General features: G+C 34.8%; 1 protein-coding gene across 1 annotated transcript in view; it reads left to right on the top strand.

Moving 5' to 3' along the window:
* Positions 1-16,216: 16,216 nt before the first annotated feature.
* Positions 16,217-16,908, top strand: part of LOC143912278 (cGMP-specific 3',5'-cyclic phosphodiesterase-like) — a 141,483-nt gene continuing 140,791 nt past the window's right edge. The window contains exon 1 of the mRNA XM_077431561.1: positions 16,217-16,581. The gene's annotated coding sequence lies outside the window, so the exon portion shown is untranslated. The remainder of the gene's footprint in view (positions 16,582-16,908) is intronic.

Genomic DNA, 16,908 nt, shown 5'->3' on the forward strand with positions numbered 1-16,908 from the left:
ATATATATATAAGAATAAGATAAACATCCCCTTCTCCATTAAAAGGCCCAGAATGATTATTATCCCAGGGTCTTGGTTCGCTCTCAACGGACCTGCTCACCAGTCAATCACTAAGATATTTCTCCAGTGGTTTCCTATTGTCTTCTGTAGAGGACGGAATAAATTATTGTGAAGGGGTAATTGTGTCAACCTCAGGAACCGATAGAAAATCGCCGACCTGGATTAAAATCTCAGGATGATGGGGGGGGGGGGGGGGGGGTGGCTACGGCACCCTTCAAAGACCCTTGCAGATACAGGTGTTGGATTAGCGACTTTTTTAGACGCGAAAAGGGAGGGGGAGGGGTGGACTCGGGGAGAGGCAAAGGAGGGGGACCCCAGGGGGCGCAGCGCCCTAAATGAATTCCAAAAAATGGTTAAATGGTCAAGTAGTGCGAGAGAGCGTGGCGCGTACAACCGGGTAGCCGAGAGACCCACACAGCCTCACGGCGCGGATCAATATTGCTGGCGTCCAGGGCGAACTCTCTCCCCCACCAGCCGCGCTGTCTCCGTTTCTGGCATTGCCCGAAAGCGGCGCCAAGCGATTATCGTCCGTACGAGCGCTGGAGGCAAGTGTCAGATCGGCGCGTGTTGCTCCGGGCCCGTGTTGCGGTCGTGCGATTTTGAGCGGCGCGCGCCCGTCGCGCAAGTGTCAAAATTGCGCGACAGTGGCGCGCGCGAGCCGAAGTGGGTCTAATTACGACGTAGCTAAAGGGCTAATTTCGCGTGCGCGTGACTCTTTACGATCGCGGTGCGCTTAGCATTTTTGAACTTACTCGCTCGACGAGAACTTCCCGTGAAAAATGTTTACCACTTACATTATGTACGACCCGTTGCACAAATGTATTCTTATTTAATACAATTGTGCTATAATTACACTTTTAATATAGTTTTTGTATACGTAGATGTAAACGTCAAACTTTGCACGATGTATAGCAATTTTCTGCAGCGTAGGATGACAAACATTGTTGCTATGCATTTATATCGAGCTATAATCAAAGTAATTACATTGTATGCAGTGCAGTGGCACATACATATACTATGTCATGAGATTAAGCATTGTTAATGGGGTAATGTATGCAGTTGGAAACGACTATAACGGCTTCATCCGAGGTCGTCGCAATGATAGCATTGTTTATTTATTTATTCAAGTTTAAGTTTTGAACATTATGGCATTACAGAAGTACATATCTAATGCGCCAAAATGGTCGAAAAAATACAGAGAGGTGAGAAAAATAAATATATATACATACATACAGACAAAAATACATTTATACTTAATCATAAAAAAACAATAGCATTAGCAGATAAAGTAAAAATATCAAATAATAAAATACAAAGTAGGGAATGTCTTGCACTTCCCTGCGAGGCCCCAATGGAAGATCAAAATTCCACTCATATATCTCATTCAATTATGAAAATAACTACCAGACAAATAGGTTAAAATAGTCTCCGATAACCTACGCTCACCAAGATGGAAAATATCACATATAGTCAGTCCTCATTGTAGGCTTGAAATGTATTATTTGGAGTCGTAAATCTAGTTAGAGTCATCACATTTTATATATTTTAAATATTCATTCGGTAACGATTAGGAGACTTAATCAATTAGTGGATTGGGGCCGATTTTAATTTCGATTGTTGCATACAATTGGGCTTGATTTTTACTTTAAATAAATGTATATTTTACTATGATGTCATTGTGGGTTTTACGCTTGAGAAATTATAGATTATAAATTTGAAATCATATACAAATGTAGGTGAAAAATAGTAGGTAGGATGGTTTTGCTAATATGATGAGGAACTTTTTCAATAGTGAAATCAGATAAATTTGCAAACTCTGATAGGAAACGATCGACTTTGAGTCACAAATATCCAAGTTTGACAAACATAGGGTTGCCACCCCCACGGGTTTAGCTAGTCATATTCGGGTTCCGGGTTTCAGTGTTACTTTTTTGGGTGTGTAGTAAATCCCCCACGAAATTATAAAAGTAAATAAAAATGAATATTAAAAATTCACAACTGTATGCAAAGCGTATAAAAAACTAAAGAGGTCTGTGGCGCATACTCGTGTACGAAATGTTTAGCAATATCTCGAGTACAAAGAATTGTTAATGAAGCGAAGAAGGTAAAATATGTACAAAAGGGCCACTAATTACTTGCTTTAACGATGCTGGAAAATCCGTAAATGTAGAATTAGATGCCGATAAACTGTATGATGATATCCGTCTTCTAAAAAATATCATTCTGCAAATCAAATCGCTCGATTTTCCTATCGATAAAAATGGATAAAAATATTTTTCTCTAATGTTTTCACCGACCCTTATAATCCTCATAATATATAAATTCGAAAGAGACTTTGTAACTATGTATGTATGTAAGTGTGTAATGTTGGTTTGTAAAATCTAAAATAAATCAAAGTTTCTATGACGACGATTCGATATATATTTTTTTCGATTCAAATAAAGTTAATAAAAAAGCAAATGAATATTTACTATTAGATTCGCCATGTTTAAGCTGTTTATATTACAAATACTGAGTGAAGCTGGGTAAAACAACTAGTTTTGTATAATTTCGAAATGTGATTCTCCGATTAATAATAATTTATATGAATAAAATATAAATAATTTTTATCATAATCCTTGGGTGACACCTGGGTATGAGGTGGAAACCCCAGAGCAACAGCACTGCAGAAATACTCCGAATACATTCTTTTAAATTGAGGTCAATTCGGGGCTTCAATGTATATTAAAATATCCAGCCAACTAGCCAACAGTATGGCTTTGTGGTTGCGTTTATGTTTAGCACCGAGAGATTACTGGGTTCAATCCCCTGCTATTCGTTAATACTGATGTTTAGACTTTGTGACTCCAAGTCGGTCGTTTCTTGTCAGAGTTAGCCAATTTATTTGATTTTTATTGTTCAAACGGTTCCTCAAAATTGGTAAAAATTGACCTACCTGCTGTCAAAAATATCTGAATTTGATTTATGTGCAATATGTAAATTATTATGTACAAGTCTAAATCCGTAGATGTCTCAATTGATTAATTGTTAATTTTGTATTCTTCAGCCTTTCGAAATACAGTGATTTATGTAATAAAAATGCTGCAATGTTTGTAATTAATTGTCTAGGAAGGCGCATTAGGGTCTATCTGTCAGGCCTATATATATCTATGTAAAAAGAAAATGTACTGTTTCTGTCGCACAGCCCTACTTACGTGTGCGCGAGCAAGACACGACTCGGTATGACGTCACCTAGTCCCCTTCCTGCTCGCGCACATGTAAGTAAGGCTATGCGACAAAAATAGGGAGAATTTTACAGCACTCCATTGATAGGTGGATATATGTATGTATTTACATTACGGATTCCTTATGTTTGTTCTCATTTGAAGTTTAAGAAGTTAATTTACGATCTTTATTTTGATCAATTAAATATTTTATGGGTTGATGTGGTTCGTCTTTTGAAATACTTCAGTATATATGTACATATATATGTTACTATAAACTATATAAAGAAAATTTAATCAGAAAAGTTTCTAACGTACGAGTACTAATTTCAAACAAAGGGATGTTATGTATGAAAATCTTCAAGTAATACTTTCGACCATATTACACGGAACTTTAGTACTTTGCAGTACTATGATGAAATGCTTGGAATACGTTCGCACAAAACAACCCACAAATTCTTTTAATATTATAATATAAACAACAGCGGAAAACATTGCAGACAAACCTACTTAGTGAGAGGAAATGCCGATTTACGAGGACTTTGCAGAATTTAGCTTTTGTTGTTTGCGCAAATATTTATACACATATAATATTATAGACAGGTACGAAAGTATGAGGCTTCCTTCGAGAACACTCTACGAGTAAGGCTTCACCGGCAAAGTTAATGTTAATGAGAAATTAATCCCTCCGCTGGCCATTTTCGCAAAGTTGAACAATTTTTCGCTAATATTCGACCCCGGGCGATTGTCAATTTTGGCAATTGGGCTTTTAGTCGTTAGCATACAAACGTTGATAATTCAATCCACCACAAAGTCAATGAGTAACGAATTCTACGAGAGTATTACGCAATTCGCCCAGTCGGGTACACATCTGGGGAACAATGGACCGTTCGAGGGGGTGGGTCTTTGCACCCTTCGGTCCGTTGCGAAAAATGTCTCCTCCGCGGCTTTAAACCCCCATCGACAGCAGTCTGAAGAATGGGCACTGGTCAAACATACCCCCGACGATAAATGGTCGACAAATTAATGGGCGCGCGATGGTTAACGCTTGTTAGCCGCCTAATTAAGGGTGCGGTCTTGTGATGGGGTGCGCTCACGCAACTTCCTTACACATTGTAATTACACGGTTAGTATTTAAACCAGAAGTTTAACCAGGAGAATGTTAAATAGGTGAAGGAACGGTCGGGAAATTTCGAACGCCTGTTCTGGTCGGTTCTTATGCTCGGTCTACGCGCGGCCAGTCGTTTAGTTGAGTAGAACTAATCAAATAATTCACTCATTTTGTTTGGTACGTATAAATTTGATGCTAAGTGCCTTTTTAGATGGACTTTCATTCAACTTGATGACTGGAAGTATTATATATAGGGATGATATCAAATTTTATTTTTGTTACGTCGTGAGAGTTATTTTGGAGAGGGGCAATCTTTTTACTTGCAGGGAAAAATGTTTTAGATGTGGTAATTTGCATATCATTTGTCTAATTTGTCGGGAAATAGGGCTATTTTTCCGGGCCGATAAATGGTACCCTATTACATATATGTACATATGTATAATATGTATCTAATATATATGTAATTTCGAAAGAGACTTTGTATGTAAGTATCTTTGGTTGGGAATTTCGTAAACAAAACAAAGTTTCTACAATTAAACTAGAAAAATCGTAAAATTCTAACAAGAGACAGTCCATTTGTATTGTAATAACTACAAGATCTCGCCAACAGCATATTTGGCCAGGATTTGAACTCACAACCTCTCTACTGGTATGCAATAGCACTACCAGTGCACTACGCTACGGCTATATAAACATTGTACATACATAATACATTACAAATTGTACTTACATAATACAGAAGATTTGTGACAGCAGGTAGGATGATTTTTTTTTTCAATTTTAAGGAACCGTTTCAACAATGATCAGATAAAATTGGAAAACTCTGATAAGAAACGATCGACTTGGACTCACAAGCACCCAAGTCTGACCAGCAGTATAGCGGGCTCGAACCCAATAATCATTTGGTGCTAAACATACATGCTACCACTGAGCTATACTACTGGCTATATGTATGTATGTCTAAATAAGTTTAGGGATGAATTAGACAACAAGGAATATATGTATGTATGTACATATACATACATATTTATATAAATATATTTAAAGGGCTCTACTTGAATTGTTTTGCATTCTAAATTATATAATTTTTCGAACCTGTTAATAAAAATTTCCCAGGAAAATTTCATTTTTCCGATGGCCTATTCTGCTTCCGATAATTTTATAATATACTAGTTGAACCGGGCATGCGTTGCAATGCCATAATAACGCATGCAATTCCCGTTCCCGTTCCCGTTCCCGTTCCCGTTCCCGTTCCCGTTCCCGTTCCCGTTCCCGTTCCCGTTCCCGTTCCCGTTCCCGTTCCCGTTCCCGTTCCCGTTCCCGTTCCCGTTCCCGTTCCCGTTCCCGTTCCCGTTCCCGTTCCCGTTCCCGTTCCCGTTCCCGTTCCCGTTCCCGTTCCCGTTCCCGTTCCCGTTCCCGTTCCCGTTCCCGTTCCCGTTCCCGTTCCCGTTCCCGTTCCCGTTCCCGTTCCCGTTCCCGTTCCCGTTCCCGTTCCCGTTCCCGTTCCCGTTCCCGTTCCCGTTCCCGTTCCCGTTCCCGTTCCCGTTCCCGTTCCCGTTCCCGTACCCGTTCCCGTTCCCGTTCTCGTTCCCGTTGCCATTTGTCGGAAAAATGCAGGCAGTGAACATATTTGAAATAATACAATTATTTGTTTATTTTACCCTAACAACGCAGGTCGCGACGTGAAAACATTTGAAATTATTGCGTTGCAATGACACTTCCCGGTTTTCCCGTTTCCGTTCATACAACAAATTGCGACATGCATACAACAAATCCTGAAAGTTTCATCGTAATCGGTTCAGTGGCTTAGGAGCCTATTCGAGACACACACACACACAGACATTCATTTTTATATATATAGAAGACTAGCTGTATTACCCGGCTTCGCTCGGTATATGTAATATAAACCACTTAAACATGACTAATCTATTAGTAAACATTTTATTAAATTTATTTGAATAGTTTTATTTTTATTATTAAATTGATTGTCATGAACAAACAAACATATACACAGACATATATAAATCTCTTTCGATATTATATGTATACCAGAATCCGGCGGCCCCCCCCCAGTGGCACCTTCGCCATCGGTGCCGTCGCCCCCCCGGAGCCTTCGCCCTCGGAGGCTTTAACCCCTAAGGCTTCGCCCTCGGAAGCTTTGCTCCCGGAGACTTCGCCGCCGGCGCCTGCGCCCCCTGGGACTTCGAAACATTTGAATCGAAAAAAATCGAATTATTTTTTCGACGACGTCATGGATTACGACCCAACGAACGATGGTTATATACATACAAAGTCTCTTTCCAAATTATATATAGATAGATAAATAAGAAATACTCATACTTAAAAAAAAAAATTATGGCATACTTACAATTGACTTTTAGAGCGAGAAAATACATTAATTTTAGTACAAAGTGTGATCTATAGGAATATTAAGTTAACTTATGCAATAGCTAATGTAGTTGACTAAAGCGATCTCACTTTAAGTAGGTTTTTCATACTTCACATTTAGTTATTTTGTTAATTGGAGGGGAAGATAACAGTTAAGATTCTCTAATCAAAATCTTTCTAAGCTTGGAATGAAATATCAAATTTGATCGTCTAAACTTTATTCATTATAGCATCTATGCTAATTCTACTCAAGTTGACTGAATTCTCATGAAGCTGTCATTATTTTCTATACTATATTTCTGTAATATAATATGTATGTATGTATTTATTTTTTTATTTATTTTTTACATAGATATATAACACGAAGGCTTGACAGGAAGACCCCAATGCGCCTTCCTGGACAATTAATTATAAACAGCATATTATTATTACACAAATCACTGTATTTTCAGAAGCTGAATAACACGAAAAAACAATTAATTAATTTATTAACAGAATTAATCCATTGAGACATCTATGGATTTTGATTTTTGTGCATAATTTTCACAAATTATACACATGAAAGATGATTTTTTGCCGATATTAAGGAACCGTTACAACAATGATCAGATAAAATTGGCAAACTCTGATAAGAAACGATCTTTTTGGGGTCACAAATACCCCCAAATCTAACTAGCAGTATGGCGGATCGAACCCACTGACCACTTGGTGCTAAACATATACGCTACCATTAAGCCATACTGCTGGCTAATATATCAATTTTTTTCATGATTTCTACTTTTATAGATTATCTCTCTAGCATTGCTAAGATTTATTTTTGCTTTTTTTGAAATGAATATGTAAATAAAAATTTATATATTCAATTACAGCTCAAATTTTGTCAAAAATGTGAAAGCTGTCATATTAATTTTTAGGCTATTTTTTGCTTTTGCGAATATCTGTGGTAAAAACTACATAGACTATGAATTATTTTTACATGTATTACATTACATAGGTGTCGAATCTGTTGAAAATGTAATATTATATTATTGTGATATGGAAAAAAATCGTAAACAAAACAAAGGTAAATATTTGTCGAATATCGGAAAAGTGTAATAAAAATTTTCATTCGCAGGCATACGCACGTGGAAAAACAATTTGTGGTATCGAAAACATATCGATATTTTCACATCCTATTATACGATTTATTTTGCGCCGGAGAAAATTTCTCATATAATAATGCCCTTGGGGGAAGATTTGTAAAAAGTGTCTTTCAAACGCACAGTTTCATTCTGTTACCTACGCATAATAAATATACGTAAAATTTAAACATATAATATTGAGTGCCTATATACGTACATTTTATATGTAATTTTCGTAATTTGGAACGTCATTTCGCTTTCGGAACATTTTACTCCGGAATCGTTTATCATAATATTTTTCTCGTTAACTGTTAAGCTTTTACGTTTTTTCTCTTATTTTTATTGCGTTTAAATCAGTGCTACTCAAACTATGGTCCGCGGCCCAGTACTGGTCCGTGTACAAATAAGTAAATAAAAAATTAAAACATAATCTTATGATAACGTTGCATCATCTCAAGACAAGCCCTACAAACTCGAGATTATTCGGGATACTATGCCAAGATATAGGCGCGGATTATAAACGACTACACTGTTTGACAAATGACGACTTTTTTTTTGGTTCAGAGAATATCATATATTACTTTTCTTATAGATCTATGCCCAGTGAACCCGAATCTGGTAATAAAAAATGTTGATTGGCTCGAGATTCGGAGATATATGTGTTTTTTAAATCGCACGATTTTTCTATATCTTGGTGTTGTTCGGTCGATGTCTCAAAATCTGTCAATTTTCTGTTCAAAATGAATATTGGATTCTATAGTCGGATATTTTATCTTTTATTTGAAGTACTTTTCAGCTTTCGAATCTCTCTAAATAGTCGTCCAGTTGAAATCAAAAGTCAAAAGTACGTAATTTCACTTGGGATTTTTTTCCACTGTTAATACTATTTTATATTGAATATTTTCTATTGAAACATGTTTATTGAGATATCGTTCTGGCCACAATATTTTTTGTTTTCGTTTAAAAGGGTTAATTGGAAGTGTGCTGAATTTTAGATCGGTAAAATTTCGAGCTAAAAGCTCGTACTAGTATTTACTCGTATTTACACTCGTATTTATCTAATAACAAACAAGCTCATGTCTCATTAGTTTTTTTTTTCATTTTCATTTTTCATCTTTGTCTTAGTGCATATATGATTTATAGATATTGTACTTCTTTGAATTCAATAAAATAAATTTTACTACTTATATTTAATATTATTTTTATTTGTTATATGTATGAACAAATTTTCACTCATATTTATATATATATTTTTTTTATTTAAAAATATGATGCTGGTCCGTGAGAATTACTGAAAAATATATGCTGGTCTGCCAACTGAAAAAGTTTGAGTAGCACTGGTTTAAATGCTAATGGATTTCGCGCAAATGTATTTATTTTTTATATACGTAATTTCACACAATTTCGATGAAAATTTAACGAATTCATTCGAAAATGTCTCAAAATTTACTAAACAGCAATTAATTTATATCGCAATAAAAGTATGCCTGTTAAGTGTCAACAGTGAAAATTTAAATGAAAAATTTCATACTTCAAATAAATTAAGTATGATTACATTTAATGTATATTTCCATCGAAGTAAATGGAAATGTAATTTTATATTTACATTTTAAATGAAATCACTTGCATGTTGAAAAAGTGCTCAAACGAAAAGTAGAATATTTCATCAGTTTATTAGATTTTATTGAAGCTACGTTGGCGTAGAAAGCTTTTGAAAGGAAGAAGAGTACATTGATTATGCTTTGATTGAGTTTCAAATACGCATATACGTACATATAATATATGTAAATATATATATTCCGCATAATTTTAACTTACTAAATAATAAAATCTTACTAATATAGTTATGTTCGGTAAACTGGCTGAAAAGCGTACCAAAGGCCGAGGTACTTTCTCAAATACGCAAATTCTTGCGGATGAAAATGGGTCTTTGAAGCATTTTCGGCGAGGGTAGAGGGAAATTTCAAATACTTAGTAGCATCATTGAGGATACAACAAAAAAGGAATAGATGAATATCTCAGCAGAATGTCTGAACAATGAGAGGGAATTAAAGAACACGCTTACGAATTTATGCAGGCGGAAAATTCGGCGAAAAACCTCATCAACTCAACACGTATTTTGACAGGACGGAATACGCGGAAAAGTACATTGCTCGTGATAAGGCAATTAAAACAAATGGAGAACAAAATTTATATTTAAATGACTAGGAAAAAGTATATGCTTTCATTTACACGATGGATAAGTATTGCGATTTTGTTGTATCTAGAGATTAAAAGAGTATAAATTGATACTGAAAAGCTTAGTACATAGATATATTTACTCAAATTAACTTAAAATCCTTATAAAAATTGTGGTGTATTTTTTTTTTTGGTTTGTGTGGTGGTTTCTCAACATTACAGTGTAAATTGAGAACAATGTCTGTGTTTAAATGGGGCTAGCTTGCAAATAAACTTTCATTTAAACGTTATATTTGTGTAGTTTAAAGTTATTTGCTTTGAATCATTTTTGTTTGTATATAACATTATTTTTTTAAATGTGTAACTTTATTTATGAAAAGTACATATTGTTACAAAACTAAAATTTTATATAATACATATGTATATTAAAATACGAATCTATCTATATATATATATATATATATATATATATAGATAGATTCGTATTTTAATATACATATGTATATTAAAATACGAATATATATATATAATATATATATATATATATATATATATATATATATATATATATATATATATATATATATATATATATATATATATATATATATATATATATATATATATATATATTTGAATGTTTGTCTGTCTGTCTGTCTCGAATAGGCTTCTAAATTACTGAACCGATTACGATGGAACTTTCAGGATTTTTTGTATGCCTGTCCAGGAAGATTACTATGAAAAACGGGATAAAACCTCTTAATAATAATATTCGTAATTACGATTTTATCGACGCGAAAGTATGAAGTGCCATTGTGTAGTTAAGGAAATGTTTACGTTGTTAACCGACTTGCGCGCACGCATGCCAATGTACAAATACATTACGTATCACTCATACCAACCTGACATTACGTACCACTTATAACAATCCTACATATGTATATAACTCAATATTTGTCTGTCTGTCACGTATGCGTTCCTATACTTTACTATAATTTAATTTGATTATTAAGTATTAATTTGAAACTGAAACGTTCACTTATCGAAACGCATCGAGAAACGGGAATGCATGCGTTAGTGTACGATGGAACGATGGAACTATCAGGATTTATTGTATGCATGTCCGGGAAGCCTACTGTGAAAAAAAATCGGCCAAAAACAGGAACAGAAATGGGAAAAACGGGAATGAGTGGCATTGCAACGCAATAATTTCAAATGTTTTCGCGTCACGACATGCGTTGTTAGGGTAAAATAAAAAAATAATTGAATAATTTTGAATGTGTTCGCTGCCTGCGTTTTTCCTATGAATGGGAACGGGAACGGGAACGAGAACGAGAACGGGATCGGGAACTGGAACGGGAACGAGAACGGGAATGGGAACGGGAATTGCATGATATATTGTGGCTTTGCAACGCATGCCGGGTTCAGCTAGTACATCAATATAATAAAATGGAAATCTAATAATTACATTTAATATTTTGGATTACATGTTTTTTTATTTCTTATAATACATTATACCGTGTATTTCTATTAAACATCGTTCAATATATTTTTACATATGCATGCATACTTACATATGTAAGCATTTTTTAACATTGTATGGTAGTATTTTACATACACAATACAGGCTGCCAAATTTTATTTTATCTTATCAAAAGCAGTTAAAATTTCAAATTTAGATGAAATTGTCTATTAAATGTGTTTAATTGCAAAATTGTTTAATAAACTAAATATATTTAAAGCTAAAAGGATCCCTAATTGTGAAATCGACAACATCAAAGTCCCGATGGCGTTGAAGAAACCCGAGTGATTGGAGTTTCTCATTTCTCAATTTAAAGTGCAAGCGTTCAATTGATTCAATTAATAACCAATGGCGTTTTCCTGTTTACTCGCCGTTTTTTACTAACTACTTTTATGAATACGGACTATTTTTTTACTATTTAAAAATATCACTGGCCAAAAAAATTGCTACCCACATATAAAGACGACGAAAAGTTGTAATTAGTGATTGCAATACAATTTAATGTAATAATGTAATGCAATGTAATGTAATAATGTTAATTTGGAAAATTTACTGGTAATTCCCGGAAATTATTTTATCGCCAATTCAGTACATACACAAGCATATCATTGCATTAAAAATCAATGAAAACGGCGTGTTGTGGATTAGTCTTAAATTTGTTTATTTTCAGTATTAAATGTCCAAAAAGATGCATCCGTAAGAGCGGCTACATTGAAGCTTGCTTAACCTTTGAAGGACGAAGTGACGATATCGAATGAGTGTCCCAAACCGGGGTCCAGTAAGACCCCAGTATTTTTTAATCAAAATACAGCTTTTAATATGGGTTGAATATATATCTTATTAATGATTTTATACATCAACATAAAAAAATTTTTAGTCCTATAGCATGTTTTTGACTATTTTTGTATTAAAAAATAACGACAAGTATCAACACGCAAACGCACATAGGTAAGGCCAACAGGTGACTGCATGACTGCGACGAAAACAATAACTTTCGAAAATATAGCTGTCTCTTTCTCTCGATTGATTCATCGATTAACAAGAATATGCAAGCGAACAGTCAAAATATATGACTTATCGCTACCGCCTTTAAATCATAATTTGGAACGTAGTATGTTGAAATGTATAAATGTATTTTTTTTCGATGTACCCATTTTCTAAATCATACTAAATCTATTAAAATAAATTTATTGTAGTTAATTTTAGGAATACAAGAAATATAAGGTGACGATTTAACGAAAAACGTAAAAATTGGGGCATTTGAATACCCCACTTCGGCGAGGGAGGGTTAAGAGTAACAACACAGATCAACCAATGCGACCAGACAGACAGTTGTTTCAATTATGATCCAAACTTTCAAATGATCTAAACTTTAAATAAATACGATTAAAAAATATACATACACTTACATTATCCCGGGTCCTGGAAAAATAATTTCAGCCCTTGACGGATAATTGCAATCTCTAGTTGTAGTTCATAACATAATCATCAAGTGCATTTTCTTTGTACGTCGATACGAACCTACATATATGTACACAAATACATATATACAGCCAGCAGTATGGCTCGGTGGTTGGGCTTTTGCTTAGCACCAAGAGGACGCCGGGTTCGATCCCGATCGACCTCAATTCAAAATAATTTATTCCGAGTATTTATGCAGTGCTGTTGCTCTAGGGTTGTCACCCATAGATTATGATAAAAATTATTTATATTTTATTCATATTATTATTTTTTTTTATTATTTATTATTTATTAATAGTTTTGGACCATTGTGCCATTACAGGAAGAACCTAATGCGCCACAATGGCCTACATTTAACAAAGATAATACAAGAAAAAAACAGAAAAATTAGAAAGCAGAAAACATGGTTAAATAAAATAATAATAAAAAAGTAACAAAAGGAAAATAATAATACAATTAAAATAATACATAAAAATGTACAAAGGAGAAAGAAAAAGTAAAATAAATCAACAAAATATGAATAAAAAATAAAATCACAGCGAGGCCCAAATGGAAGAGAGTAGATTAAGATTCCACTCATACATCACATTCAATTTAAGAAAGTAATGATGAGCGCAGGTTACCAGATAAATATGTTAAGATAACATCTGATAAACTACGCTCCCCAAGGTGGAAAATATCACATTCAGGGACGGCTGCAACGATTTCATTGAGAAGTCGAATATCTCTTGGAATAGGAGCCATTCGAAAAAGAACTGTGCGAGCAGCAGGTACAATCAAATGATGATGTCTACCACGCACATAATTAAAAATTATTATTAATAGGAAAATAACATTTCGAAATTAAACAAAACTATGTAGTTGTTTTACCCGGCTCTAGAGGACGCCGGGTTCGATTTTGATCGACCTCAATTGAAAATAATTTATTTTCTGTAATGCTGCTGGTCAGACTTCGTCTTAATCTGTGGTTCAGTCTGTCTGGCGCTTTTCGATCGTTTGCACCGCATCGGATTAATGTACATACAATAAAAATTTATGTTCAAATTAATCACTGTCTCGTTAATTTCGAGTTTTCAGTAATTCAGCGACTTCTTCTTCTTTTTTATACCTCTCCTCGTAGGAGGTTGGATATCATGACATATATCTTCTCTCTATCCATGGTTGCCCTGAAAAGTGTTGTGGAGTCACATTGGTACCATCCACGGAGATTGCCCATCCATGAGATGCATCTTCTACTATACTTTTTATGCTACTTTCCCCTGCAATATGAGCTGTATGATTTCATATTTCGAGTAATACGAGTTTTCTGCGCTTCACGACGCTTAATAACTCTCGTTTTCTTTTCATTCGTTTCAATACTTCTTCATGTCCACCCAGGGGATCCTCAACATTCTCCTGAAACACCACATTTCAAATGCTGCCAGCTTTTTCTCTGTAGCTCGAGTCATGGTCCAGGATTCGACCCCATAAAGAAGTACTGATAGAACGTAGCAGTGTAGAATTCTCATCCTTAGGTCAAGATTGAAATCTCTATTGCAGAGGAGATCACGCATCTTGAAGAAAGCGTTTCGCACCATCTCTATTCTGATTTTAATCTCTTGTGAATGGTCCCATTGGTCGTTCAACCAGCATCCTAAATATTTATATTGATGCACTAGTTCAATGTTTTTGTCATTTATTTTTAGTGGCGTGGGAGGCATTTCCAGTTTTTTTTTATTTTTGGTAATAATCAGCGACTTACGTAATTTGATTTTGATTTTTAAATGCTTTTTATTATTACGAAATTATGTTTACAATACATCTTATATCTATTTTAATAGCTACTGATCTACTGATCATTTTCTATTTTACAATTTTAATTTAATTTGGTTGGTAATCACAGTATTATATTATTCTAATGTTAATCTAAAGCATAATAGGAAAAAGAGCTCAAAAACCTATTTACAATCCTTATAAATGTTCATAATACATCTAATACATAATATTAATTAAAGACTATCTAAAGTCGATGACCTAAAGCAGATTGTGTTTAGGTAATCTGTGTTTATACCTGAAGGGTATAGACATTTTGTTGTAATCACCGAGACTCTTCACAAGTGTGTTAGTATGGTTATTAGTGATTCTGTCATAGAATCTACTGGTTAGTTTGTTAGTAATGTCTGTGACAAACGGAATATTATATATGGCATGCAGTTTTTTCAGGTTAGTATATATGGGTGTATTATAAATTATTTTAAGTGATTTATTTTGTATTACTTGGAGCTTGGAAAGGTTAGTATTCGAGGTGTTATTCCATACAGGTGAAGCATAGGTTAATAATGGTAATATGAGCGTGCGATATAATTTTATTTTATTTAGCGTTGATAAAGAACTATGGCGATTAAATATTGGATATATTGAGGATATACCCCGCATCGCCTTGCATTTCGCTGCCTCAATGTGAGGTGCCCATCTCATTCTTTTATCAAACGTTACTCCTAAATATTTTATTACTGACTGCCATTTCAGACTTTCTCCAGAGGGGATTTTCAGATCTGAACTTGGCTTATGTTTTCTAACACTAAAGAATATGGCGTCTGTTTTGGTTTGATTAATTTGAATTTTCCACTTAGTGAAGTGTTCAGTCATTGTTTTAATTGCAAATTCAAGATTTTTAAGAATAGTGTCTGGTTTTTTGCTACTTGTGAAGCAAGCTGTATCATTTGCATATAGGGCTATGTGACAGTTTTTTGGAATAGGTGCGACTTACGTAATAAAAATGCTGCATTGTTTGAAATTGACCAGGAAGGCGCATTGAGGTTTACCTGTTTCCTGGTATATTTGTATATATGTACATATGTAAAAATATGTTGAATATAAGTTTGACATTTTTGAATAGTTTTCCATCAATAAAAAAATACTTTTTATTTAAAAAATTCTCTCTGTGAAGTTATTGGATTATTGCTTTATCATAAGTGATATATGAGTGTTGACGGTGGAAAATTGGATCGAATTGCAACGCGAATTGGATTCCGTCCATTTTCACGTCCGTCAAAAAACAATACATTTATTACAGACCGCATATTAGGTGTGCGAGTTTTCCCGATTTTCCTAGGTACATTGCCGGTCTGGTAGGGATGGGAGAAAAGGTGGTGGGGAGGCTCCAGGCCAGCTGTCTCCTAGTACGGACCGCACTGGGGCCAGAGGCGTCGCAACGCTCGCACGCGCTCCACAGCCCCGGGAAAATCGGCAAGAAAACTCGCGCCGGAAAAACATGCACCGCGAAAAATCGTAAAAACCCATACACGCTAATACGACAAGTCAAACTCACACGTTTCAAACGCGCCGGTTCATTTTATAAACTATGTGAAACCCGTCGGATGTTTTTCCCGGCGATGTCTCGGTCGCGCCGTCGTCGCTCGTGTGGTTTTCCGCGTTTTTCCGCATTTTCCGAGACATGTGAAGACGCCGGGGCGATACGACGCCCTTGCAGCGTCACGTTTGTAAACAATGCCGGCGTTGAATTGCCAACGACGACGTCTGTGGACACGGACAAAAGTAAATATATTTATATTTATATATATATGCCTGCTTGTAATTGATGATGATTGTAAAATGTGTGCAAGTTTTGGTTGTCAAGTGTCGGCTATGTCTATATAATATATGTACGTATATATGTATACATATCTCTGAATTCCACGCTCATGATAAAACTACATGTCTTTGTGTACAAAAGGATGAAATTTTCAAAACTTGTGTGTACATATTAGAACAATATAAAATCTTGCGTGAATTATGTCACACTGAGTGTGAATTGAAATTAACAATTATTATTACGGATTTATTAGTCTTTTAATAAAAAATGATGAAATTACAAACAGACGA

Source organism: Arctopsyche grandis, chromosome 5, assembly GCF_051622035.1.
Source record: "Arctopsyche grandis isolate Sample6627 chromosome 5, ASM5162203v2, whole genome shotgun sequence".
In the NCBI taxonomy this organism is placed as follows: domain Eukaryota; kingdom Metazoa; phylum Arthropoda; class Insecta; order Trichoptera; family Hydropsychidae; genus Arctopsyche; species Arctopsyche grandis.